At 41.8% G+C, this 27019-nt stretch overlaps 1 protein-coding gene across 4 annotated transcripts in view; it reads left to right on the top strand.

Moving 5' to 3' along the window:
- Positions 1-398: 398 nt before the first annotated feature.
- The window catches only part of LOC134349647 (high affinity cationic amino acid transporter 1-like), an 85867-nt gene continuing 59246 nt past the window's right edge, over positions 399-27019 (top strand). For 2 of the 4 annotated variants that reach the window (XM_063054263.1, XM_063054267.1), the window contains exon 1: positions 3993-4066. The gene's annotated coding sequence lies outside the window, so the exon portion shown is untranslated. Of the gene's footprint in view, positions 568-3992; positions 4067-22326; positions 22437-27019 lie in introns of those variants that run through there. The other 2 variants (XM_063054264.1, XM_063054266.1) reach the window with 2 other exon arrangements.

The following is a 27019-nucleotide window of genomic DNA, read 5'->3' as shown; positions in this document are numbered from 1 at the left end:
ATATTTTGAAAATCATCCCGACCCCTGATTGCCTAATTTTGTTTGATGATCTCTTGTGTGATTATTCGTAGAAAGACTCTGAAAGTCTTCCTATAATAAATTTCCCGGTTCTTATTTATAATGGTAATTAAAACACCTGAAACTTGTAAATAAATTGTCAAACCATGACATCCCCATGTTGATTCTATCCAAAACTATTATTTTCTATGTGCTCTTCAAATGCTTCTATAATAATAGATTCTGGTACAGGTTGAGTACCTTACCCGAAATCCTCCAAAATACAAACTTTTTTTTGCGTGCTGACATGACGTCAGTATTGGACAATTCCATCAGACGTTGGGAAGGTTCCCAGGCGATGCGCTGTTCTTTGTGCACCACAGGCAGTTGTGAGAAGATTTGCCACATTTGTAATCAACAGAAATTAATGAAGAATAGAAAAATACTGCATGAATTTAAAAATGAAGACAGTGATCGTGTATCGCCAGCGTCGGAGTGAACACATGCCGCTTAACTGTATGCTGATCATGAAACAAGCAGAGATCCATCACGACGAACTGAAAATTGAAGGTAATTTTGACCATTCTGCAAACTGGTTGCAGAAATTTAAGAAAAGGCACGGCATTAAATTTTTGAAGTGTCCGCTGATCACGAAAATCTAACACCAGAACACAATGCAGATTGTTTTTGTTCCTTACATAAAACCTTAAAAAATACAAATATAGTGTACTGTAACCTTTTCATTAAGACAAGGCATCGTAGGTAGAGACTGAAAGCCTGCCGTTGTTTGTTGTTGTTTAACAGCTGATTCGGGTATTCTCCCGATGCTGCTTTTGTTACCCTGCACACATTATATTTTCATTATATTAATAGAATGTAGTAATTTTTACTGTTAAGTACATATGTGTGATGAACAAGTATAAGACAAAGACTGCTTACCTACCGGTAGCACATAAATTCAGAATCGGAAATGATAACGATCCCAAGTTATCTCATTATGTATTCCAAAATCCCCCCCCCCCCCCCAAAATATCCAAAATTCAAACACTTGCAGTACCACGCATTTCGGATAAGGGATACACAACACCAGTACAATCAGTCGCAACAGTACAATGCTACTGATGTCAGCTGAAGTGGTGTATAGTTCCCAATTTTCTTTCTGTCCTTAAAAGTACTGCATTGCTAACGGAACCGGTCTAAAAGCTGTGTGAATTACCGAAGATGATTACTAGCTCTTTTAAAATCCTGTCATGATTTATTGGAATTAGCTGTCATGTCAAGGCAATTTATCAGCTGTGAGTCTCTTTAATTTTACAGTATATTTTAAAGTAATAATTTCTATAAGCTCCTTATTCACTCTAGACCTGTTGGGCTTCATTATTTCTGGATTTTTTGGGGGATTATCTTCTGAGAAAGCAAATACAAAATATTTGGTTCTCTGTTATTTGTTTATTCTTTGAGATAATTTTTTTTCATCTCAGTTGGTAAGCAAGAAATGAAAGCTTTGCCAATCCTCTCTTTTTACACTATACTGAAATTTTACAATCTGTTTTACGTTTGTCACCAGAAAACTATGGTGATCTGTTTTGCCTTTCCTTATCAACATTTTTTTCCTGAAATTGGTGAAGTTTTCCTAATCCTCTTATTTACTATTGTAAAATACTTTTCCTTTGATCTAATAATATCTTTATCTCCTCTTGCTCCTCACAGTTGGACCATTTTCCCAGGAATTTGGGTGTATGTAAGGAATATAGTTTTTCTGTAATTTATATAATTTTTTTAAAAAAAGTTGGCTATTGCTTATTTACCCTCATAACTTCTATAATATAACAATGCTTGCAATGTATGGTGCTGCTGCTGCCAAAGCTAATTTTTGTGATACTTATACCCCATGTATCTATGGCAATGACAATAATAAACTTGAACTTGGACTTCAATGTGGATTATGATATTTCATTGTCATTTCATGCTTCATGCCTTAATCACAAACAGAAATACTGGAAGATCCCAAACAGTATCTGTGCAAAAAGAACCAGTTAACATTTCAGGTTGAAGACCTTTTTTTCATGCCCTCATTCTTAGCTTTGCTTAATTAATTAGCTTGTTTTCAGGTTGAATTAAAACTCCAGCACTTTACTGACATTTTATAATATGAGTCCTCTTATTGTTCACAAAGTAATCCTTTCTCACTGCATAATACTAGATTTAAAATGCCTGATAGCAATTTATGTTCCACATTATTACTGCTAATTTGGTTTGCCTAGTCTAAAGGCAAATTAAAATCACTCGTGATTCTTGTAATACCCTTGGTACTTGCTCTTTGGAGTTCCTGACAGAGACTATTACTAATTAGTACCATATCACTACTATGGTAAGGAGGACCACAGACAACTCTCATTGATGTTTTCTGCTCCATGCTGTATCTTAGATCCACTAAAACTGATATTCCACTGATTGATTTTCTGAGCTAAGGACCTTTATTTGATTTTCTCATCTCAGTTCTAACCCTCCTGCTTTATGGGGGAAAAATATAAATTCTGAGCTGTTAGATGGACCAGTCAAATACAGTCTGACTCTTCCCATTGTTATGCCCATTTTGATTACCAACAATCATCAGATTTCTGCCAATGGTGACTGCTTTAAAATGCTACAGAGTCACTGTGTGGTAGTAAAATGAACCACTTTCTCTTGTAGAGAAAGGGGAAACAGATTGAAGGTAAATAATGTGGGAAATCTTACAGAATCATGTTCATGTCAGCCCCAAGTAGGCTCATCTCATTCGACTTTCTACTCCATGAATATTTTACAGGTGTATCAAACATACAAACTGATTTTGATTAGAAGTTCTGCATAAGCTAAATGCAGCACCTCTTCACTTGATCTAGGAAAAATGATCAATGAAGAATCAGAACTTCATTGGCCACTCCAGAGGATCACCTAAGATGATTCTTCAGTACAACACTGAGGGGATATTGCATAGTAGGGAATGTTCTCTTTCAGATGAGATGTTAAGGATCCCATTCTCTATTTCAATATTTACCCTAATTATCTAATTATACTGGCTATTGGGATTATCTGGTTATTTAACTCCATTTGGAGTGGAAACTTTCTATTGATTTTTCAAGTGTTGTGTTTGGCCAAAGCAATAGCTCAATTAAAAAAAATGTATTGATGGTAAAGTCACTGAGTCATGGAGACAAGTATTTATATATTTATTTTTTTAATATCAGAACACTAGCTATTCATCTGTACCAGTCAGCAGCATTTCAGTTGGCTTTTCTCAGAAATTAGATGGTTGAATTCCACCCTGAAGCAGTAGAGAAGCAAGAGAACCTTATGGACATCCATGACAATACTGGCCACAGATTGACTTTAGGTTTAACTCCAATTCTCAATGCAGTGCCGTGAAGGCCAAGCCGTCAGAGCTAAAACCACTTGGTCGAGACATGAAACAGAGGTGGGGTTTGCCTTCTCCAACACACCTTACGAGAGAATGGGGTTCGCCCTTGTGGCCTAGTCGACAGTTATCCCTCGGCCAAAACCATAAATATAGATTAAGCTGTCATGAGTGTTGACCGCGTAAGAGTTGTTAACCCCGTTTCTGATCATACGGACGGCGGCGTATTTTACCAGCGCTTTACGCGCTCGGAAACGAGCTGGCGGGCGCTACAGAAATGCACGCCCTCGTTTCTCCTCTTGCCTCCCTCGCAATCCGTGTTGAGCTGAGCGCTCGGCTCAGGTGCCCAAACATAGACAGGCACCGGCAGCTAGAAGCATTCCTCTCGATGCGATACGTTACGATGAGGTCACGTTGCCATTTATGTCATGCCGAGAGCCGGGGGGTGGGTGGGGAGAACACCGCCTCTCTCTCCCCATTGAGCTGGTGGGCGGCGTTAGCGGTAGGCAGTGTCCTTCCTAATGCAATGGCGTGTCCCTGAGCCACGGTACCGGGATCTCCTCGCCCCCGCAGCACAGCCGCACGCCCGCCCGCTCCGCTCTGCTCCCCTCCCGGAACCAGCAGCTGCCGCATCCGAAGCGCCCGCCGCCCGAATCCCCGCTGTCTTCCGAGGTGAGCGCCACGTTTTAACTAGACCTGGTCTTTATGTTGCGCCAGATGTGCGCGCTTTTCGTTGGGTTTGGCGAAGAGCCAGGGGCGGGTGAAGACTTGGTGAATGATCGGGGGGAGTTTTAAAAATAATCGTGGGGCCGGGTGGTTTGTGCGGTTAACGCGCTGTTGTGATCTGGAGTGGAGGAGTTGCAGGGGCCACATGGCTGCTTGTGCTCCTGTGAAGGATGATGCAAGAATGACTCGATGTAAACAGAAGCGTACACTTCTCCAGCACTACCCCCCAATTCCGAATATTGTTGGCGTCGGGGTATTTGGATGGTGATTTAAAAAAAATATGATTTTAATCATCTGATTTTAAAAAGTAATTTGAGCTGTAGTTATTCCTCTTTTTTGGGATTAGTAACCCTTTTTGCCGCTGGCTTCCATTCTAAATGGAATGGGTTGTGAGATTTGCATTCGCATATCGGGTGCAAGTTTCCACGAGGCATTTCAGTTTAAAAACAACAATGCTGAAAATACCCTGCAGGTCGGGCAGCATCTTTGGAAGAGGAATTTTGCAGTTTGAAGACCCCGTGAGGTCAGATTTCCAGCACTTTTTCTTTCTAAATCATGACTTGAATGTAGGCAAACGCCATCACTGTAAACGGAAGTCAAAATTATGGATTTTTTTAAGGTGTTGGATATGGTGCGGACATTCACATTTAATCTCTGCAAAACAAAAGCCTGGCTACTATTTGTTGGCCCATGATGTCTGTCCCCAAACATGGTGATGAATTAAACTAATTTCTCTGCCTGTACTTGATATATATTTTCTAATTCCTGAATACAATATTCATGTGTCTAACAGCCTCTTTACTTGCCACTACCCTTGGCAGTGCAATCCAGGTACTTACTGTGTATAAGGAAAACTTGCCTCACACAGTTCCTTGAAGTGTCACTTTAAATGCATGCCCTTCAGTACTTGACAGTTCTACCCTGGATAAACTGTTGTGATGCTCCCTTATGCAGACTTATCCAGAAGAGGTGCATGGGATCTATGGTGAATTGGTGGTTTGGATTCAGAACTGGCTTGCCCAGAGAAGACAGGGTAGTAGTCAAAGGGACTTATTCGAGCTGGAGGTCTGTGATTAGTGGTTTCCACAGGGATATCTGCTGGGACCACTGCAGATTGTGATGTATATAAATGACCTGGATGAAAATGTAGATGGGAGGGTTAGTAAGTTTATAGATGAAATGACGATTGGTGGTGTTGTGGATAGTGTAGAAGACTGGCAATGAATACAGTGAGATATAGATTGTACTATGGGGAGCATTCTGACAGGCTGCATCACTGTCTGGTATGGAGGGGTTACTGCACAGGACCGAAAGAAGCTGCAGAAGGTTGTAAATCTAGTCAGTTCCATCTTGGGTACTAGCCTACAAAGTACCCAGAACATCTTTAGGGAGCGGTGTCTCAGAAAGGCAGTGTCTGTTATTAAGGACCTCCAGCACTCAGGGCATGCCCTTTTCTCACTGTTACCATCAGGTAGGTAGAATACAGAAGCCTGAAGACACACACTCAGCGATTCAGGAACAGCTTCTTTCATGTGCCATCGGATTCCTAAATGGACATTGAATCTTTGGACACTACCTCGCTTTTGAAAAAAAATATACAGTATTTCTGTTTTTGCACGTTTTAATCTATTCAACATGCGTAATTGATTTACTTGTTTACTTATTTTTTTTATTCTTTTCTCTGCTTGATTATGTATTCCATTGAACTGCTGCTGACAAGTTAACAAATTTTACGTCACATGTCGGTGATAATAAACCTGATTCTGATTCCAAGATCACTTACAGATATGGGCGGAGAAAGGGTAGATGGAGTTTAACCTTGCCAATTGTGAATTATTGCACCTTGGTTGATCCCATGTAAAAAGACGATACACTTAAGGGCAAGGCCCTTAACAGTTTGTTGAGTAGAGGGATTTTGGGTTTCAAGTTCATAGCTCGTGTAAAGTGGGTACACAGGCTAATAGGGTGGTTAAGAAGGCTGATGCCAGGCTTGATTTGTTAGTTGAGGTATGGAGTCAGGAAGTTATGTTGCAGCTTTATATAAAACTAGTTAAGCTGCATCTGAAGTATTGCATACAGTTGTGGTTGCCCCCATAACAGGAGGGATGTCAAATCTTCTGAAAGGCTACCAAGATGGTGCCTTGATTAGAGAGCATGTGGTATAATGAGAGGTTGGACAAGCTTGAGTTGTTGTTCTGTAGTGGTAGAGGCTGAGGGGAGATCTGATAGAGGTTCGTAAGGTTATGAGAGGGATAGATGGAGTAGAACTCGGCCACAGACAGTCCCAAAGTTTAACAAACACAAGATTCTGCAAGCCAGGCTGTATTTATGGAGGGGAGCAAACAGTCGAAGTTTTAGACATTTCATCAAGGCAGGAAAGGAAGGGGCAGAAGCCAAAACAAGGAAGTGGGGTGTAGGGAAAGGCACACAAGCTGAAGGTGATAGGTGAGACAAGGTGAGTGGGTGAGGGAGAAGGAATGAAGTAAGAAACTGGGAGGATATGTGTGGAAGGGGTCAAAGGCTGAATAAGAAGAAATCTAATGGAAGAGGACAGTGGACCATAGAAGGAAGAGGAGAAGGTGAGAGGGGAACTGGAAAGACGAATAGAAAAAGAGAGGAGGATGGAGGGGGGAGAAATTACCAGACATTGGGGATTTGTAAATTCATGTCATCAGATTGGAGGCTATTCAGACAGGATGTGAGGTGTTGCCTGTCCATTCTGGGTTTGACTTCATCCTGGCAGTAGAGGAGGCCATGGACAGACATGTCAGATTAGGAATCAGAAGTTGAATCCTACAAGGCAACACAGGCAGTATGGACAAGTTGGACTCATAATAGGTTATAACTTATTGATTCTAAGCATCAATTATTAAAGCTTGCAAGGCAAGGTTCGAATGTGATATTAAAATTTCAAGTGAGCTTCAGTTAGGAGGTACACGGGGTTACATTTATTCACACCCCTCAGCACCCACACGTATTCCATAAAACCATAAGACAAAGGAGCAGAAGTTGGCCTTTCTGCCCATCGAGTGCTCTGCCATTTTATCATGAGCTGATCCATTCTCCCATTTAGTCCCACTCCCCCACCTTCTCACCATAACCTTTGATGCCCTGGCTACTCAGATACCTGTCAATCTCTGCCTTAAATACACCCAATGACTTGGCCTCCACTGCCGCCTGTGGCAACAAATTCCATAGATTCACCACCCTCTGACTAAAAAAATTTCTTCGCATCTCTGTTCTGAATGGGCACCCTTCAATCCTTAAGTCATGCCCTGTCGTACTAGACTCCCCTATCAAGATGCTTTATCATGTGTCATATCTGTGTGAGGTGCTTCCGAGATGATATAAATGATATAAATCTATATTGGTCAGAGCTATAATTTTCTGCAGCAATTATTCTTAAGTAACAGGACTTGGGCCATATTTGTTAGTAGCAAGGTGTGGCTTGATTGACAATATTCTTTCATCTCAGTTGATGGCCAGATGGCAGCCTTTGTGCACTACTCAAACTGATGCACACTCAGCAGTCGTGAGGAACTTTGAAAGCATGCCAGCTAACTAAAGGAAGCTCGCAGAACTGCTGCATGCATGGTATATGTTGGCATTTCTGAAAACTCGTACAGGTGGTGATCCTGACCATCAGGAATGTTTCACCTGAGCTTCAGGTAAATGGCTCGGGGAAGTAATTGCTTTTTATATGAGCATCAGAATGAGGACTTGAGTTGGAAAGACTTCTATTATAAACATTGTGCTGTTAGATCAGATATAGTGAGTGCAGAATAATGCTCGCTCTTTATACAATAACCTGGTGTTGCTACTAGTATTGAAGATTTTTTAAATTCCCATACAGTTGAGAGTGCTGAATTGGGACAGTTTTGCGCTGTACACCTGTGTCATCAGAAACATAAGAAAAAGGATCAAGAGTAGATCATACATCTTCCCAAGCTTGCACTGTCAACGGTTGATCTGCTGTTTGTCCTGAGCTCCATTCCCATGATCTTTGATTTATCCTGTCACTTAAAACTATTTGTCTCAGTCTTGAATGTGCATTCAAACCCCACATAACGTTACCCCGCAGAGTGCTGGTTCATTACAACATAATTATTCAATTCTTTTGAAATTAGGAAAAAATGAGGGGAAAAAAAACATTCTAGACAATACTTGTACTTCTCAAGTGGCCACCATAACAGTAAACAATCAGCCAATGAGAGTGTTTTATATACACTGTCAGCTACTCACAGCCAATCACGTGTTATTTCATGCTCTGCTTCCCTCGCGAGTGTAAACGTTTTTGCTCCCTCACCAATTTATTCTATTTTTTTCACCATAATGTCTGGATAATGCCCTGCAACTTCCACTGAAGGTTGTACATCTAAGATGTTAGGAAAAGCATTGGCATGGATGTGAAACTTCAAGTGATATGGTGTGCGGATGTTAATGACGGTGATGTTGAAGAGTTCCTGCATTCTCATGGTGAGAGTCTTCATAACGAAGAGCTTCGAGAATTGGCAGAGCAATGCATCCTGGGTGAATCTGAGGACACAGATGGAGAAGAGGAAACACCAACAAGAAACCTCAGCACAACATTCCTCAGCACGAGCATCACCACGATCACACAAATCATGGACCAGTTCATTGATAGTGACCCTGACTGAGAGGGAAGTGGTAAGGCAGATTGAGATGTTCCTGACATGATTTCCTGCTACTGAGAGCTGCTTCTTGAGAGGAAATTTAAGAAAAGATAGTCAAATCTCAATGCCTACTTGAAGAAGAAGCCGAAATTAGAGGAGGACCCACAGCCTGGTCCCTCCTCCAGGACGTAACCACCACCCGCTTCCCTCTGCTACTTCTGCAGTGTGTTGCTGCTCCATAGTTTAGGCCTATTTGCATGTTTGTTACTTCACTAATTACTATGTATACATAAAATAATATAGCATCTATCTCAGGTTTGATTTTTTTTGTATCAGACACACATGTCTATTTACATAGTGTTATAATGACCCCACATAGTGCTCCACCTCTGATGAATACACACTCAGCATTAGCCAGGCCTGAGTGTTTTTATGACTTTGCATCCACAGCTTTTTACATGAGAATGCTAACAATTCATAATCCTCTGGGGGGGGGGGCACATTGGTGCAGTTAGTAGAGTTGCTGCCTTCAGTTCCAGCTCTAGTTGGGTTTAATCCTGGCTTCCACTTGTCTGTGTAAAATTTGCCCCTTTGACCTCATCTTGAAATGTGGAGGTTGGTAGGTTTAATTGTTACTTTAACTTGCCGCTGGTGTGAACATCCTTTGTGGATCTGACTCTGAGAATTTCTTCTCCTTATCAATCTTTGGGTAACAGGTTAAAAATGTTAAGACTGTTGTTCCTAGTTGTAAACTTTTCCATTAAAGGAAGCACCTTTTTGGTGTCTGTTTTCCTAAGCTTCCTCAAAATCTTATTTTTCTTTTTCAGAAATTAGTTTTCATTCTTCTAAACTCCAGAGACTTTAGGCCCAATCTAGTAAATCTTTCTTCATAAGGCACCCTGTCCCCTACCCCTTCATTCCCAGGACCTGTTAGAATTTCTCTTCAATGCTTGTAAGCAAGTGTCGATGACCCCTGTGTTACATGTATAATATTTAGGTGTTGTAACTTAGCCGTTACAAATTTCACAATCGCTATCCAATAATTTGAGATGTAGTGTAAGATCTGCTCTTACAAAATTTAACTGGGTGGTGGGGGAGATAAACATTTTTAATGCATTTTTCTTGGTGCATACTTGGTTGATGCTGCTTTGTATTATTAATGACAATTGCAATGTAGACTCTTTCCTAAGAATGCAACCCCTCCTTTCTGTGATGTAATGCTGGGATTGTATATGCTTTGTTTTTAAAAATAAGAACACAAGGTGTAATGTGTGGTCTCATCAGAGGATAACTTAATAATTTTGTTCCCTTCTTAACCCGTCTGTTACCCTCCTCCTAACTGCCTGTTTCGTCCTTTCATCTACTGCATTAATGGAGATTGTAAATAGCTGAGGCCTTGCACTGATCTCGTCCATTGGATAAAGGCTACTAATATAACAATCCACCTATCTCCTTTATTTCCTAAGCACAAGAGATTCTGCAATGCTTGAGGTCTGGAGCAACACACAAAGTGCTGGAAGAACTCAGCAGGTCAGGCAGCATCTGTGGAAGGGAATAAAGTGTTGATATTTAGGACTGGAAAAGAAGGAGGAGGAGCTAGAATAAGGGGAGCTCCTAGTAAGGAGCTCAAGCTCACTCGTGATAGGTGAAGCTACGTGAGGTGGAAGGTAGATGTGTGAGGGAAGGTGGAATGAAGTGAGAAACTTTGAGGTGATAGGTGGAAAGGTAAAGGGCTGAAGAAGAATTTATTTCCTGTTAACCAATCCTTTATCCATAATAATAAGTATTCCTCTTCCCTTGAGCCTTTATCTTGCGTTCGAGCACTTTATGTGGCATCTCTTCGGACGTCTTTTGGAAGTCTACATTCACTTCCTATGTCCAGTGGTTCCCCTTGATGCTTTCTGCTTCCTGTTACTCGTGTTACTTTCTTTTGCTTGTGATCGCAAGACTCTGTTGGACATTGGCAATGTAGAATACTAAAAATCCAAGTTCACTTGTTCGTTGGCGAGACCAACCGCAGGGAAGCTGTGTGGCCTCTGTGTAGCACACACCAAGCCCTTGTGCCGCTGGGTTGCCAGTTGTAGCCCCCCCCCCCCAGGGAAGAGATGCTGGAGGCCGTGTGGCATGGCGTGCCTCTGTCTTGAGTTGGGATCTGGCTCCTCCCAGTGGTGCAGCTCTCCAGTGTTCACTCAGTGGAAAACAAACTGGATTGCTTTCATCTGCGGCTGTGTTAGCATGTGACGATCAGGCTGATGGCGGCTTGTTCTTGTCGACCACATCCCATGCACCATCTATCTACAGGACATAACACTCAGGGACTTGGGCTATCTTATTATTTTTTTTATTCCTTTACGGAATGTGGGCGTTGCCAGCTAAGCCGGCACTTATTGCCCATCCTTAGTTGCCCTTGTGAAGGTGGTAATGAGCTGCCGTCTTGAACTGCTGCAGTCCCTGAGGTGTAGGTACACCCACAGTGCTGTTAGGGAGAGAATGCCATGATTTTGACCCGGTGATAATGAAGGAACGGTGATGTGTTTCCAAGACAGGATGGTGATTTCCAAGTTGTGGTGTTCCCAGGTGTCTGCTGTTCTTCTAGATGGTAGTGGTCGTGGGTCTGGAAGGTGCTGCCTTACGAACTTTGTGTTGTTGCAGTGCATCTTGTAGATAATACACACTGCTGCAACTGTTCGTCGATGGTGGAGGGATGGGATACTTGTGAAAGCTGTACCAATCAAGTGGGCTGCCTTGTACTGGATGGTGTCAGGGTTCTTGAGTGTTGATGGAGCTGCGCTCATCCAGGCGAGTGGTGAGTATTCCATTACACTCCTGACCTGAGCTTTGTAGATGGTGGACAGGCTTTGGGGAGTCAGGAGATGAGATACACACTGCAGGATTCCTCGCCTTTGACCTGCTGTGGTAGACACGGTGTTTATATGGCCAGACCAGTTCAGTTTCCTTAAATGGTAACCCCCAGGATGTTGATAGTAGGGGATTCAGTGATGATGCCACTGAATGTCAAGGGACGATGGTTAGAGCCTCTCTTGTTGGAGATGGTCATTGCCTGTCACTTGCATGGCTCGAATGTTACTTACCACTTGTCAGCCCAAGCCTGGATATTGTCCAGGTCCTGCTGCATTTGGGTATGAACTGCTTCACTATCTGAGGAGTTACAAACGGTGCAGAATATTGTGCAGTCGTCTGCGAATATCCCCACTTCTGACCTTATGATGGAAGGAGGGTCATTGATGAACCAGCTGAAGATGGTTGGTCCTCGGACACTTCCCTGAGGAACTCCTGCAGTGATGTCCTGAAGGTGAGATGATTGACCTCCAACCACCACAGCCATCTTCCTTTGTGTCAGGTATGATTCCAACCAGTGGAGGGTTTTCCCCCTAATTCCCATTGACTCCATTTTAGCTAGGGCACCTTGATGCCATACTCAATCAAGTGCTGCCTTCGAGGGCTGTCACTCTCACCTCACCTCTGGTATTTAGCTCTTTGGTCCATGTTTGGATCAAGGAGTTGATAAGGTCAGGAGCTGAGTGGCCTTGACCAAACCTGAAACGGGCATCTGTAAGCAGGTTATTGCTGAGTAGGTGCTGCCTGACAGCACTGTTGATGATCCTTCCATTACTTTGCTGATGATTGAGCAGGCTGATAGGGTGGCAATTGGCTGGGTTGGACTTGTCCTGTTTCTTGTGTACAGGACGTACCTGGTCAATTTTCCACACTGCCGGGTAGATGCCGGTGTTGTAGCTGTACTGGAACAGCTTGGCTAGTGACGTGGCAAGTTCTGGAGCACAAGTCTTCAGGACTATTGCTGGGATTTTGTCTGGGCCCGTAGCCTTCGCAGTATCCAGTGCTTTCAGCAATTTGTTATATCACATGGAGTGAATCGGATGGGCTACATAATCTGGGATGCTGGGGACTTCTGGAGGAGGCTGAGCTGGATCATCTACTTGGCATTTCTGACTGAAGATAGTTGCAGATGCCTCAGCCTTATCTTTTGCACAGGTGTGCTGGGCTCCTCTATCATTGAGGATGGGGATATTTGTGGAGACTCCTCCTCCAGTGAGTAGTTTGATTGTCCACCGCCATTCACGGCTGGATGCGGCAGGACTGCAGAGATTAGATCTGATCCGTTAGTTGTGGGACCACTGGGCTGCAAGTCTATCCCATTTAGCACCGTGGTAGTGCCACACAATGTGGAGATGGGATTTAGTCTCCACAAATTCTGTGCGGTGGTCAGTTCTACCAGTGCTGTCATGGACAGGTGCTTCCGCGGCAGGCAAGCTGGTGAGAATGAGGTCGTGTGTTTTTCCCTCTTGTTGGTTCCCTCACCACCTGCTGCAGTCCCAGTCTAGTATCTATGTCCAGTAGGACCCAACCAGCTTGGTCTGTGGTGGTGCTTCCAAGCCACTCTTGGTGCTGGCATTGAAGTCCCCCACCCAGAGTACATTCTGTGCCCTTGCCAGCCTCAATGCTTCCTCCAAGTGCTGCTCAACATGGGAGAAGTATTGATAACCCAATTTCCCTCAGGATCAATAAAGTATGACTATAACTATGACTATGACTATTCATCAGCTGAGGGAGGACGGTACGTGGTAATCAACAGGTGGTATGACTGTATGCTTACTGCTATTGTAATTATGTGCTATACGTGTCTTGTGCTGTGTATGATTGTTCATAGTGTAGAAACAGCTTGGTCCCAGAGGAACGCTGTTTCGTTTGGCTATATTCATGGGTATTCATGTTCAGCTGAATGACAACTAAACTTAAATGTGAACTTTCAGGATGTGATGACTGATGTTCACACCCAAGAGCTAATAGACTCTTTCATTCTTTTGGTTTGGGTTGATTTTCAGTTTGGGTTGTGAAAGTGGTTGATAAAGTTTTACTCACAAGCTTGGTGCTCAGCTGCAAGCAAGAATTTTTAAAGTAGATGCTTAAGGGGGAGGAATTATCTTGAGGTGAATCTTGCACATTGTTTGCCAAAATTGTCTCTATTTTTTGCTGACGTGCTTCACCTTGCACTCTGTGGAGTGTGATAGCCCCAGTTATTCTGATCTGGGCAGGAGCTGTTGCCTCACACCACTCCATCAGAGCATCCCTAAATGTTTGTCACCTGGCCCACCCATGGAGCCTTGAATGATAGGCCAGGAAAGGAATGTTCCTGGAAGCAAGGCATGCCGCTCTGAGGTAAATGATGGTAATTGGATGTTGTCTATGCGCAGCTATTTTAATATGGAGTATTAAGAGAGAATTTTTCTTTAAACAATACTGATGTAGAAACAGTGAAATGACGTTACATTCAAGTAATTTTTGACTGCAGTGAACTGAATAGGAACAGCCTGTTATGTCAATTCCTTGGCCATACTGAGGTTGAGTTTAAGGTTGTTGTTGCTGCAACACCACTCAACCGGCTGATCTGTCTCACTCCTGTACGCCTCCTTGTCACCATCTGAGATTTGTGCAGTCACCGGTGGTGTCATTGGGGAATTTATAGATGATGTTTGTGCTGTGTCTAGCTGCACAGTTGTGGATGTAGAGAGAGTAGAGCAGTGGGCTAAGCCTACATCTGTGAGGTGCACCAGTGTTTATTATCAGTGAAGAGGAGATGTTATTTCTGATCTGCACCGACTGTGGTCTCCTGAGGAGGGAGTTAAGGATCCATTTGCAGAGGGAGGTGGAGAGGCCCAAGGTCTTTGGTGACGTTCCAAGTTTCCTCAAACTCCTAATGACATATTGCCACTGGCTCACCTTCTTGTAATTGCATCTATATGTTGGGCCTAGGAGGAGGCGTACAGGAGTGAGACAGATCAGCTGGTTGAGTGGGGTCACAACAACAACCTTGCAGTCAACATCACTCAGAACAAGGAACTGCTTGTGGGCGTCAGGAAGTGGGAGTTGAGGGAACACACACCAGTTCTTATCAAGGGGTCAGCACGGGAAAGGATGAGTAGTTTGGATCAGAGGAGGATGAAAGGTGAATTGATAGTGGTGTTTAAGATGATAAGAGACATCGATAGAGTGGACAGCCAGTGCCTTTTTCCTCAGTGTATAAATAGTTAAATGAGTGGGCATGATTATAAGGTGATTGGAAGAAGACAATCTTTTATTTGCGTATATGACAAACAGCAGGGTTTTTAGCACTGACCCCAGTGGAACACCCCCAGTCACAGATATCAATCACAACAATGGCCCTCTTGTCTCACTCTTGATCTCCATTTTTGGATCCATTTTGACAGCTTGCCCTGGATCTCATGGACCTTAATCTTTTGGGCTAGTCTCCCATGTGGGACCTTGTTGAAAGGTTTGCTAAAGTCCATGTAAACCACATCAATATATTTTGTTAACCGGCCAAGATTCAGTCAGCTTGATCAGACATAATGGCCATGCAGACTATCTCTGAAGTGATCATTAATCAGAATTTTTCCCGACGTCTCCTATAACTTCTTGCTTTATGCATAGATTGCCCCCTTCGTTCTTAATGGACTTTAATGTTTTCCTGGTTGTTTTCTTTTCTCCTTATTAAAAACATCTTTCAGACTTCCCTTAATTAATCCTGTCTGCTAGTGATATTTTGCAATCCTCATTTGCCTTTCTAATAACCTTTGTAAACATTACCTCACACTTTTTGTACTCTTGATATGTCTCCTTATTTCCATACCTGCCATGGTTCCCTGTTGCTTTTAGTTTGACATGCTGTATTGTGGAGCACTGAAATTGCTCCTTTAAAAAAGGGATGTGACGCTGATAAGTGACCAGCACAGGTATAACCGTTGCAGTGTCGCTGGTTTATATTTTGGTGTGAACTGTATTTGGATGTTCTTATGTAAACTGTAATTGAAGAGTTTTTTGTGCTTATACAATGCATGCTGAAAGATTATTTCATTATAGGGATTCCAGAGGATGGAGCTAGTATTTTTTCATTTAAAATGGACCCACATCGTGATCTCTGACTGATTATTCGTAATTTTGTAATGTGTTTGTCAGATCTGTAAGATAAAACTGTACTTGGAAGGGTAGTTGGGGAAAGCAAGAGTTTTGTTTCCTGATGTCACTAGGGAATGGAAGGAGTTGTATAACAAGTTTTCATGAACCTCCAGAGGGGTCTGTTTGAGTGCTGTTGGTTGAGGGAAAGCTACTGGATTGTTTACGGCTGAGAGCAAAAACTATTTTAACAACTTGTTTGAAAGATGGCAACTCTGACTGCAGCATAGTTGCTGTGAAGAGTTTGCATGGATTGATAGTCTGGTGCCAAGTCACTCACAAAGAATCTCCAAAGTTGGCTCACTATGTGTAAATGACTATGAAATGTCCTTCTTCAAGGGCACACTCTTCTCTATTGTGCTTACTTGCTTTTCTAATGCGGGACCTTCATTGCAGTGTGAGCCACTTCCAGGATGCCCTCCACTCTGAGCTTTGGATCCATTGATTTTCAGGAAGTACCCTGTTGTTACAGTTAATTTACACGCACTTCCCCTCCAGATTTCTGCCTTGATCAGTAGCTGCTTGCATTTATAAGTAGTTTTAATAACTTCCTGAGTGCTTTCTGGGAACATCTGTCAAGTGACATTGAGTTAAGGCATTTGGTATTTATATAACACAAAGATCAGAAATGGTTTATGAGGTAAGTCTTTAACGATAGTGGAGAGAGGGAATTTTGGGATGTAGGTCTTCAGCAACCAGTGACATTGTTATCTGTGGAGTGCATGGTGTCCAGAGATGGTCTGAGAAGCACTCTTCTACATAGTCTGGAGAATGTAGAGAGACCAGGTAGAGATGAGTCTAATTAAATTCAAATAAATGAATTATTTTAATTTTGAAGTTTTGGGTGGTACTGCAGGCTGCAATGAGTTTTGTGTGGGACAATAGAGAAGTTCTCTAATTATGGATAGATTGGTGAAAGCCATGTGAATCTTGGGCAAATCTAGTCCTTTGTTAGCAATGCCTCTACATTACAGCATCCTACTTGTCAAGGCAGATAATAGGCTGGTGGTCAATACATATGTCCAGCAGCTGCTGTATGCTTTGTTGGTCAGATTAGACTGATACATACGGATGGTGGAATCTACTAAAATGGGCGTGATTTGGGATATGTAGTCTGATCCTTCCTCTGAGTTAAATAGTTGCAAGGGGGTTTAATTTTGTATTTCGTTGTCTGAGCGTTTTGCTTTAGTGGAAAACATGAGTTGGTGCAGTGCCCTCGTGATATGAAGGTGGTTGTTGCTGTTGTGCTCAAGTTTGGAAGGGGAGTGCAAGGAAGAGGAAGGTCTGTGGTCTGCTGCATTGTCAGACATAAAGTCATACACCAATACAACATGGATATGGGCCCTTTGGCCCAATCAGTCTATGCAAGCCATATTGCCCACCCATCTCGTCCCAATTTCTCTCGAAGCTCTGTCTCTACATGTACCTATCCAAGTGCTGCTTAAATGATTCTATTGTACTGAGCTCAACCACTTTTTCTGACCGCTCATTCAGTGTACTCACCACCGTTTGCATAGAGAAAGCTTGCCCCTCAGATCCCTTTTGAATCTTTCCCTTTTACCCTAATCTCTTGCCCCCTGGTTTTGGACTTTGCTGTCCTGCAGAAAAGAATGTTACTGTCTTATCTATGCCTCTCCCATGTTTAAGCATTTCTATAAGGTCATCCCTTTGTTCTGTTTACAAGAAGTAGACCTAATCCGGCCAACCTCTCCTTATAACTCTGGCCCTCTAGTCACGACAACTTCCTCTTCACTCTCTCCATTTTAATCTCATCTTTCCTGTAACAGGGTGACCAAAATTCTACATGGACAAGATGGAGGGAAGCTGCTGCATTTCTCTGACCTTTAGTATTTATTGAGGAGATCATGGTTGCTCGAGAGACAAGAGAAACAAGTGTAGGTGTTTTGGGAAGCGTTCATATGATCAGGGAGGGGGTATTTGCAGTCTTACAGTGCACTAAGATGGATAAATCATCAGGGCTTGACTGAGTACCTCCTTGGGCTTTGTGGGAGTTTAGAGAAGAAATTGTGGAGGGTTTTGCACAGATGTTTACTTTGTTAGTCACTGGTGAAGTTCCTAGAGACTGGAACATGGCTGATGTTCCGAAGAGTAGCAAGGACAAATCAGGAACTGCAAGCAAGTCATCTTGACACAAGTAGTGGGAAGATCACTGGAGGAAATTCTGAGGGACAGGATCTACTTTCTTTGGATAGGCAGAGTCACCATGGAGGGGAGGAGGGGAGGAGTCACCATGGCTTTGTGTGTGGGGAGTTGAGTTCGATGAATATTTTTGAGTTTTTTTTTGAACAACTAACCAAAAAGTGGATGAGAGTAGGGTAGTGGATGTTTATATTTGGACTTTAGCAAAGTCTTTGCCAAGTTTCTGCATTGTAGGCTGGTATGGAAGGCAAGGTTCCATGGAATCCAGGGAGAGCTAATTTGGATTCAAAACTGGCACAGGGGTAGAAAACAGGTGCTGTGGTTGAAGGCTCTTCTCAGAATGGAAGCTGCTGGCTAGTCTGCTGCAGAGGATGGTGTTGGGATCCTTGTTATTTGTTATTTATATAAGTAACTTGGATGCAAGTGGCTTGATCAGTAAGTTGCCAGAAGACATGGATTAGGAGCTTCTGTTGATAGTTGAAGGTCATTGTAGACTTCTGTGGTCGACATGGAAGTACTTGGGCTGTAGGGCTTGTATCTTTGCTGTGTTCTTTATGACTCTATGGTGGGAAAAAAAATGGAATTGCCCTGCAGTGATCTGTCTCTGTCTTGTCAACATGAGACTCATGTTAAAAAAAAATGCTTCCTTCCTGGTCTGAATCAATAGCAGCCCTTCTGGGGAAACAGCAGAAAATCTGGTAATGTCTCTCCTACTTTCATGTACGTCAGCAGGAGGTGAAGTGTCGAACTTCAGTGGGGCAGTTACCCTTTAAATGTGTTGCTATGGAGTTAGCGTCTGGAATTGTGCAGGAGAGATAAACTTTTGGCTTTGTGCCCGAGCAAGGTTTCAATTTGCCCCAGCATGGAATATCTATCTTAAAATTAGCCAAGCCTCCCTCAAGCAAATGCCACACTGCCCACGCCTTCCAAGTCCTGGGGCCTCATTGGATGGTAATGTTGACGTGGTATTGCAGTTTATAATTGATTTGAAGATCGAAGAGCTTTAAATGATGACCTGATGACAACACTTGAATAATTTCTTTTTCCATGCCGCTGTCCCAGTCCAGCTATTTGTAGTGGTCATTTGACATGTTTTTACCGTCTTGTGCCAATGCTTTATGTCTGTACCTGGCAGTGTTCTGATTGGCACAGGCTTCAACACCCCTGTCTATCCCACTTTTTGGAAACAGTCAAACCTGTATCACAAGTAAACAAACAAATTATTGCATTGTAGAAACTTTGAGGAACATAGAGCTGTGCGGTGAAAATTGGATTAAGCTTCTGTTTATTTTAAATTTCTTCAACTTTGTGAAGGTTGGTGTAACGTCATGAATAAATTTATATGAAATGCATGTTTGTCTATAAATTTTCATTGGATCTCTGTAAGTTTCGTAAAGTTTTATACAATTTGAATGGAGTGAGTTTGGAGTTAGCATTTTTGTATGTCAATAATTGAAGCTTTTACGCATAGACACATTGTATTCTTTTTTCTGAATTTCTTTTCATGTGGATTAGTGTACCCAGTCTTTATCAATGCCCAGTACATCTTGTTCCAGCAATCAAATCATTAATAAGATTGAGTTATGTAATGAGAATTTCTATGGACTACGGCAGTTGGGTACCTGATGTTCAACTAAAGCCTGGTGCACCCGCAATTGGGTTACAAGTAAGTTACCAGGGTTGATCGGGAAATATGATGCACTAACAGGAATTGGGTTACAGGTTAGTGAAGTGGATGCTTCTCTTTCCCCCGTTCATAAGGTGTAATGATCAAACTCCCCATCATAAAACTTTTGTTTATTAAAGGAAGGGTAACAAAGAGAATGGCAAAATTCCCAATTCCAGACCAAAAGGCTTGGACATATACAAACAGCACTAACCAGAATGTTTGGGTTAGTGCTCCAAATCCTGCAGTCTTATGCTCCATGAGCCATATGTAATGGGCAGGACATGTTTTTAAAGCATTATACTGTGCCATATTGCATTAAAACAAGCTTGCATGTTTTCCACCTATTTGTGCATACAAACAGAATTTTGCTCATTGGTGGCTTGCAGTGGAATCCAGTCTACTGGTTTGCTGCTAAATAAGGATCTGAAAACATTAAATAGCCAATAAATCAACTTACAATTTTTGTCTGTTAGATCTGCTCCATCTGCATTGTCATACATGTAGTTGAGCTATTGTTAATTGTAAAGTTATTTACTGAATTTTCCATGTTTTAAATTTCCGAATGAATTAATATCAGGAGTATATTTAGTTCCACAGTTCCTACTCCTGAATGTCTGAAAATTGTGACAGATTCTTTACTGAATAACCTTCTATAAGAAAATGCTTTTTATCACAACATGCTACTGGAAGATATTTGTTTCCACTCTTGCGCTGCTGTTTTTCCACTCTGGCATCCAACATGTGGCTGACCTTCAGCATGGTTCTATCACTTGTAGCTTCATTAAAACATCAATCTCATTTTCATGTCTGAGAGTGATGGTGTTTACCACGTGGACATGAATTGCAGAGGCCTGGTAAATTTAAGTGGCACCACATGAAATGAGGAATTAGAAATTAAAATTATTAAGAAGATTCACTTCTGCAACTTCAGAGTTAAATTGGGTAGAGGAAGGAGATCTTGCCTGAGTTATTGCATTAAGACTTGCTTCAGGTAGTAAAAGATGATCACTAATGTCGATGACATTTACCTGTGTATGGAAACTTTGTACTGAGAAGGTAACAATGAAACAAACATGCAGTACTGTGCAAAACTCTTAGGCACATGTAAAAAGAAATCGGTGAAGTAATGATGCTTTGAAAAATAACGAAATGAAAAGTTTTTAAATCAATATTTAAAAATTACTATCATCATCATCATCATCATCATCAGGTGCCATGCCCAGTTTGAGCTTTGACTGTCATGGCCCACACACTCCTGTTTCGGGTCAAGTGGATCAATTCATTGGTATTCATTTCCAGTTCTCTGGCTGCTGTCTCCGTCATCATTTGTCTTTGCCTTCCTCTTGCTTTCTTCCCTTCAATCTTTTCCATAGTTATTCTAACTCCTCTTTCCTAATCCAGTGAAGTGTCCAATGAAGTTACGTTGCTGTTTCATGATTTCATACATTACTTCTCTTTTTGTGCTTGCTCTGTTCATGACATCCTCGTTAGATATTCATTTCGTTCATGATATTCTTTGCATCCTCCTCAAAAGCCATATCTCTGCTGCTTCAATTCGTTTCCTCATGTTACTAGATATTGTCCAATATTCTGAACCATATAACATAACTGGATAAACGTAACATTTCAGTACTCCCGAAGCAGGTTATCATGCTTAGTTTAGTGTTGCTCAGTATATTCTTCATTCTCGCAAAGGTGTCTTTTGCCATCCCTATTCTTCTTTTGATGTCCATGTCGCACCTGCTATCTGATGTCACCCAACTTCCTAAGTAGCAAAAGTTCTGTACTTGTTTTATGTCTTCCCTGTTTATTCTCAGCCTGCAGATAGGATTCTCCTTCTTTTTGGATATCACCATACATTCTGTCTTTTTGCAATTTATAGACCCATTTTTGCACTTTCTTCAACAACTATATCAATTAAGTTTTGTAGTTCTTCCTCCGTACTTGCAATTAACACAGTGTCATCGGCAGATCTGAAATTATTGATGTTTTCACCTCCAACTTTGATTCCCAAGATGTCTTATTTTTTGAGATATTTTTTCACTGTATACATTAAGCAAATCAAGGGAGAAAACACACCCTTGTCTAATGCCTCTCTTGATTTTTGTAAACTGACTCACTTCTCCATCTATTCTTACAGCAGCAGTTTGTTCCCAGTACAGATTTCTGATTAGGCGGAGGTCTTTCAAATCTAGATCTAGAGTTTCCTGTAATATTTCAAATAACTTATTGTGCTTCACTTTATCAAATGCTTTCGTGTAGTCGATAAAACAAACATCTTTTTGCACTTGAATAGCTCGTTCTGATAGTATCCTTAACATCAATATTGCGTTTCTTGTACCCTTGTCTTTCACAAAACCCCATTGTTCTTTGCCTATTTCAGCTTGTATCCTACTTCTAGCTCTTGTCATCAAAATTCTTAGAAGTATCTTGGTGATACAACTCATTAAACTTATGGTCATATGTAATTCACATTTTGTTGCAACAGATTACTTAGGAAGAGTGATAAATACTGATTTTTTTTCCCATCTCTTCTGGTGTTATTCCTGTCTCATAAATGTCATTGATTAAGTCAGTAAGTTTTTCCAATTCCATAATCTTCAAGGGCGATAATTTGTTCTATTACTAATTCATCAGGATCTGCTGCTTTTCCTTTCTTCATCTTATTTATTGCATCACGAACTTCAGAAGAGTATCACTGGTAAAAAGCTCCTCTGTTCTTCAGGTGGATGTTTGAAAGCAAAAGACGGTACCATTATCATGGAAAAACATGAGATTATGAACAGATGGACTGAGTATATTCAGGAATTGTTTGAAGACAATCGAGGCGAAAAACCAGAAATTAAGAAGAATATTGAAGGTCCAAGTATTTTTTAAAATTACTATAAAGAGCAATAAAAAGTTTAAAAAAAACTAAATCAAATCAAGATTTGGTGTGACCACCTTTTGCCTTTAAAACTGCATCATTTTGGTACTCTGTCATGCAGCTTTATATTAAAAAAATCGGCTGGTAGGTTGTTCCAGGTATCTAGGAGAACTTGCCACAGTTCTTCTTCAGACTTTGGCTGTCTCAATTCTATCTCTCCAGGTAATCCCAGACAGCCTCAATGCTGTGGTGTCCATACCATCTGAAATCATATAAAACATCAAGGGTGGCGAAGACTTTTGCACAGAAATGTACTTCCAGAACTGGTGAAGACAGACTCGCAGTCAGAGAGCCAGGGGTTTAATCTAACGCCAGAGCTCTGAGCACTTGATTTGGACTAACAGTTCGCTTTACCATGTTGGTGCATTGTTGATGCCCTCAATCAAATGAGGCAGCAATTGAGACCCTGTCTTCTTGATTTAGATGTTTTTTTAAAAAAAATCCTTCCACTGATTTAGGGGGACCCTTCCGGCATCCTTGCTGGTATCTTTTGTGCTTTATGGGAGTGAATTCCAGTACAGTTTGCGATAAAGCCAACTCTCTATGATAGGAAGTTTTAACGTCTATTTATCTCAACTGTCTCACTGTGCCCCACAACTAATGTACGATGAGTAAATCAGCAGTTTGTATCTCACCTTTAATCTGACAGAAAACCATAAATTGCCCCAAGGACCTGCTTGTTGTTTGTCTTTTGGGGGAAGGGAATGGGAAACAGTTATTAGGCAATATGCTAGTCTGTATCAAGTGACCCATTACCTGGCATGGATTTACTCTCTGTTTAACTGGCAGTTAAATAAACTGATTTGACATTGAGGTACCAGTGAATAATAGCCATTTGGATATGGTAGTAAAGTTACAACTGGCACCCATGGAACTATAGTCAGAAAGAATGTAAGCAAAATTAATTTATTTCGCAACATAGCGTGGAGAAGGCCGTTCTGGCCCTTTGGACGGTGGGAGGAAACTGGGGCACCTGGGGATAACCCATGCGTTCCACGGGGAGGACGTACAGAGACTCCTTACAGAACGACACCGGAATTGGACTCCAAACTCCGGGACGCCCCGAGCTGGAATGGCATCGCACTAACCGCTACTCTACTGTGGCGTTTGCTGGTATATTCTGTGTTCAATGTCGTACTAAATCAGTGGTTGAAAAACTTTATCGTGAATGCTTTTCACCTCAGTTATTGGAATCGGACGTTTCATATTTTTCTTTAAATTGGAGTTAATAAGCTGCCTTAGCCCACATAGAATTGGTTTGCTGAATGACTTGTAATAAAGGAGTGAAATTTGGTGCTGATAATGTACCAAATTAATTTCTGGTCTTAGTGAATCAATGTTTGAGTCATGCAGACTGACTGACTGTCTGACTGAATATCTTCCTGTTTCCAACCTGTGGTAACAGCAAATTGCAGAAATGTAAGATGTTCGCTTCCTACTTGCAGTACAGAAGGGGGCCATTCAGCCACTTGAAAACAGAAGAGCAACCCCATTTGCCTTCCCTTTACCCCTGAAACCTCTCATCTCACTTGTGTGCACCTGTGCTCCTCTGAGCTCTTATGTCTCGTGCAAATAAAATAGAGCAACCAGTTAACCCAGCAGTACATCTTAAGGATCTGGGAGGAATCTGGATGTCTATTAGATACCTGCGCAGTCCTGGGGAGACCATGAAGTCTCCAAAGAGACTGCATGAGAGTGGGCCCAAGTCTCTGGACTGTGAGGCAGCACCGTTAACTGCTGTGTCACAGTGACGTTGCTTTCAGTGGCACCCTTCTCCCCTCGCAAATAAATGTTGACGTCTGGCTGTTTAGTTGGTGCCTGCAGCTTGCAGTGGGCAATCAACGCAGTGACAGCTTGTGTTTGATACTACCCCTGTGAATGTATTGTATAAATAGTTTCTCTCTGAAGCATAGGAATAAAGAGGGCAGGTGACAAACCAGAGCTTTATGGGTTAGATTTGGAGAGCATCTGAAGGAATAAAGGCATGCAAAGGTGGAGATATTTAACAATGCAGTTGCAGAATTGGTTTGATGACTAAAGGTACATCCACTGTTACTGGAAGGTGAAACTTAAGAGTGACCAGGAAGGGAGGTAGTAGGGTTTTGGTTGCCATTGTTTGCGATGGAAGGCCAGAGTGGGCAGCCAGAAGTACACTAGCTTGGTAAAGTCTACAGATTTTAAATGAATGTTTCAGCAGAGATGGAGTTAAGCAACATTAAAATCATGGAATGGGGCTTTTCAGCCTACACTGCTGACCATAGAGAACTTAGTTGATTTTAACCCTTCTATTCTCCATGCTGTACCCATGGATGCCGACTCCTGTTTATGGATGGTCACCTTGTGACACAAACCAACAGCATAAACTCTCGAGTTGGATATGACACCAAGATGGCCTGTGCTTGGAAGTGGGCTAGTTAGTAGCCCAAGGGTAGAATTGACGGCAATTGGTTGAAGATATTAGCTTCAGTGTTCCTAATATTCATTTATAGGAAGCTTCCATTTGATGCTGGAGAGGTTGTGGAGGAGCTGGTGAGCTGGAGCTGGGTGTTGCCAGTGTACTTGTGAGAACAATTCACATTTTCAGATGTTGTTGGGTGGTGTATGAGAAAAATGGAGATGCCAATGATCCTGGAAGGTTTGCTGGAGTCACTGGGGAGGATTTAAACTAACTTGGCAGGATTCGCAGTGACAGAGCTGAGGAGCGGCAGTTGATATACCAGAAGATGCAGTGTATAGTAAGACTTTGAAGAAGGTCAGAAGATAATAGGGCAAAATTGCGGGTCAGTGGGATGAGTTGAAGTTTAACATTTGAGCAAAATCAAAAAGGATGATGAATACAGGACTGAAGGTGTTATATTTGAATGTACACAGTATACAGAACAAGGTAGATGATCTTAGAGCAGTTAGAGATTGGCAGGTACGACGTTATGGGCATCACTGAGTCGTAGCTGAAAGAATACCATAGGTGGAAGCTTAACATATACATATCAAAAATGTAGGCAGGTAGGTGGGGGGGGGTGGCTCTTTTGTTTTTTTTAAAAAAAGGGAAATTGAATTAAATCCTTAGACATAGGATCAGAAGATGTAGCATCCTTGTGGATGGAGTTAACTAGAGGGGATAATGGCTGAGCAGCAGTGGCTGGAGTTTCTGGGAGCAATTCGGAAGGAGTAAGATATATGTATTACAAAGCTGAAGAAGTATTCTAAAGGGAGGACGAGGCAACCATGGCTAACAAGGGAAGTCAGGGGCAGCTTAAAAGCAAAATAGAGCAAAAATTAGTAGGAAGTTGGAGGATTGGGAAACCAGCAAAAGGCAACTAGAAAAAGTCATGAAAGAAAAGATGAAATACTAAGGTAAACTAACCAATAATATAGAAGAGGATGCATATTTTTTTCCAGATACATAAAGACTAAAGGAAAGGCGAGACTAGCTATCAGACTGCTAGAAAATGAAGCTGGAAAGGTAGGAATGGGAGGGACAAAGAAATGGCGGATGAACTTAGGTATTTTATGTCAGTCTTCACTGTGGAAAACACTATCAATATGCCAGAAATTCAAGAGTGTGGGGGCAGACGTGAGTGTAGTTACTAAGGAGAAGGTGTTTGGGAAGCTGAAAGGTCTGAAGGTAGGTAAGCCACCTGGTCCTGATTGACAACACCCCGGGGTTCTGAAAGAAGTAGTTGAAGAGATTGAGGAGGCATTAGTAATTATCTTTCAAGAATCACTAGATTCTGGCATGGTTCTGGAGGACTGGAAAATGTCAGTCCTCCCTTAAAGAAAGGAGGGGGTCAAAAGAGAAGAAATTATAGGCCAGTTAACCTGACTTCAGTTGGGACAATGCTGAAATCCATTATTAAGGATGAAGTTTTGGGGTACTTTGAGGTATATGATAAAATAGGCCAAAGTCAGCGTAATTTCCTTAAGGAGAATTCTTGCTGACATCTTGGAATTCTTTGAGGAAATAACCAAGCAGGATAGACAAAGGAGAGTCGGTGGATGTTGTAGTTTTGGATTTTCAAAAGACCTTTGACAAGGTGCCACACGTGAGGCTGCTTAACAATATAAGAGCCTATGGTATTACAGGAAAGATACTAGCATGGATAGAAGATTGGCTGATTGGCAGGAAGCAAAGAGTGTGAGTTCTTGATTCTAGTTGGCTGCCAATGACTAGTGGTGTTCTGCAGGAGTTGGTATTGGGACAGCTTCTTTTCACATTATATGTCAATGATTTGGATGATGGAATTGTTGGCTTTGAGGGCAAGTTTGCAAAGATGGGTAGAGGGGTAGGTAGTGTGAGGAAGCAGGAAGTCTGCAAAAGGGCAGACAGATGTTTGAGAATGGGCAAAGAAGTGGCAGATGAAATTTACTGTAGACAAGTGTATGGTTATGTACTTTGGTTTTAGAAAAAAGTGCAGACTGTTTTCTAAATGGGAAGAAAATTAAACTATCAGAGATGCAAAGGGACATATGAGTCCTTGTGCATGATTCCTTAAAGGTTATCTTGCAGGTTGAGTTAG

The sequence above is a fragment of the Mobula hypostoma genome, chromosome 7 (assembly GCF_963921235.1).
Source record: "Mobula hypostoma chromosome 7, sMobHyp1.1, whole genome shotgun sequence".
Classification (NCBI taxonomy): Eukaryota; Metazoa; Chordata; class Chondrichthyes; order Myliobatiformes; family Myliobatidae; genus Mobula; species Mobula hypostoma.
Note: the sequence above shows the minus strand (reverse complement) of the source record. Positions and strands in the feature narration are given on the sequence as shown.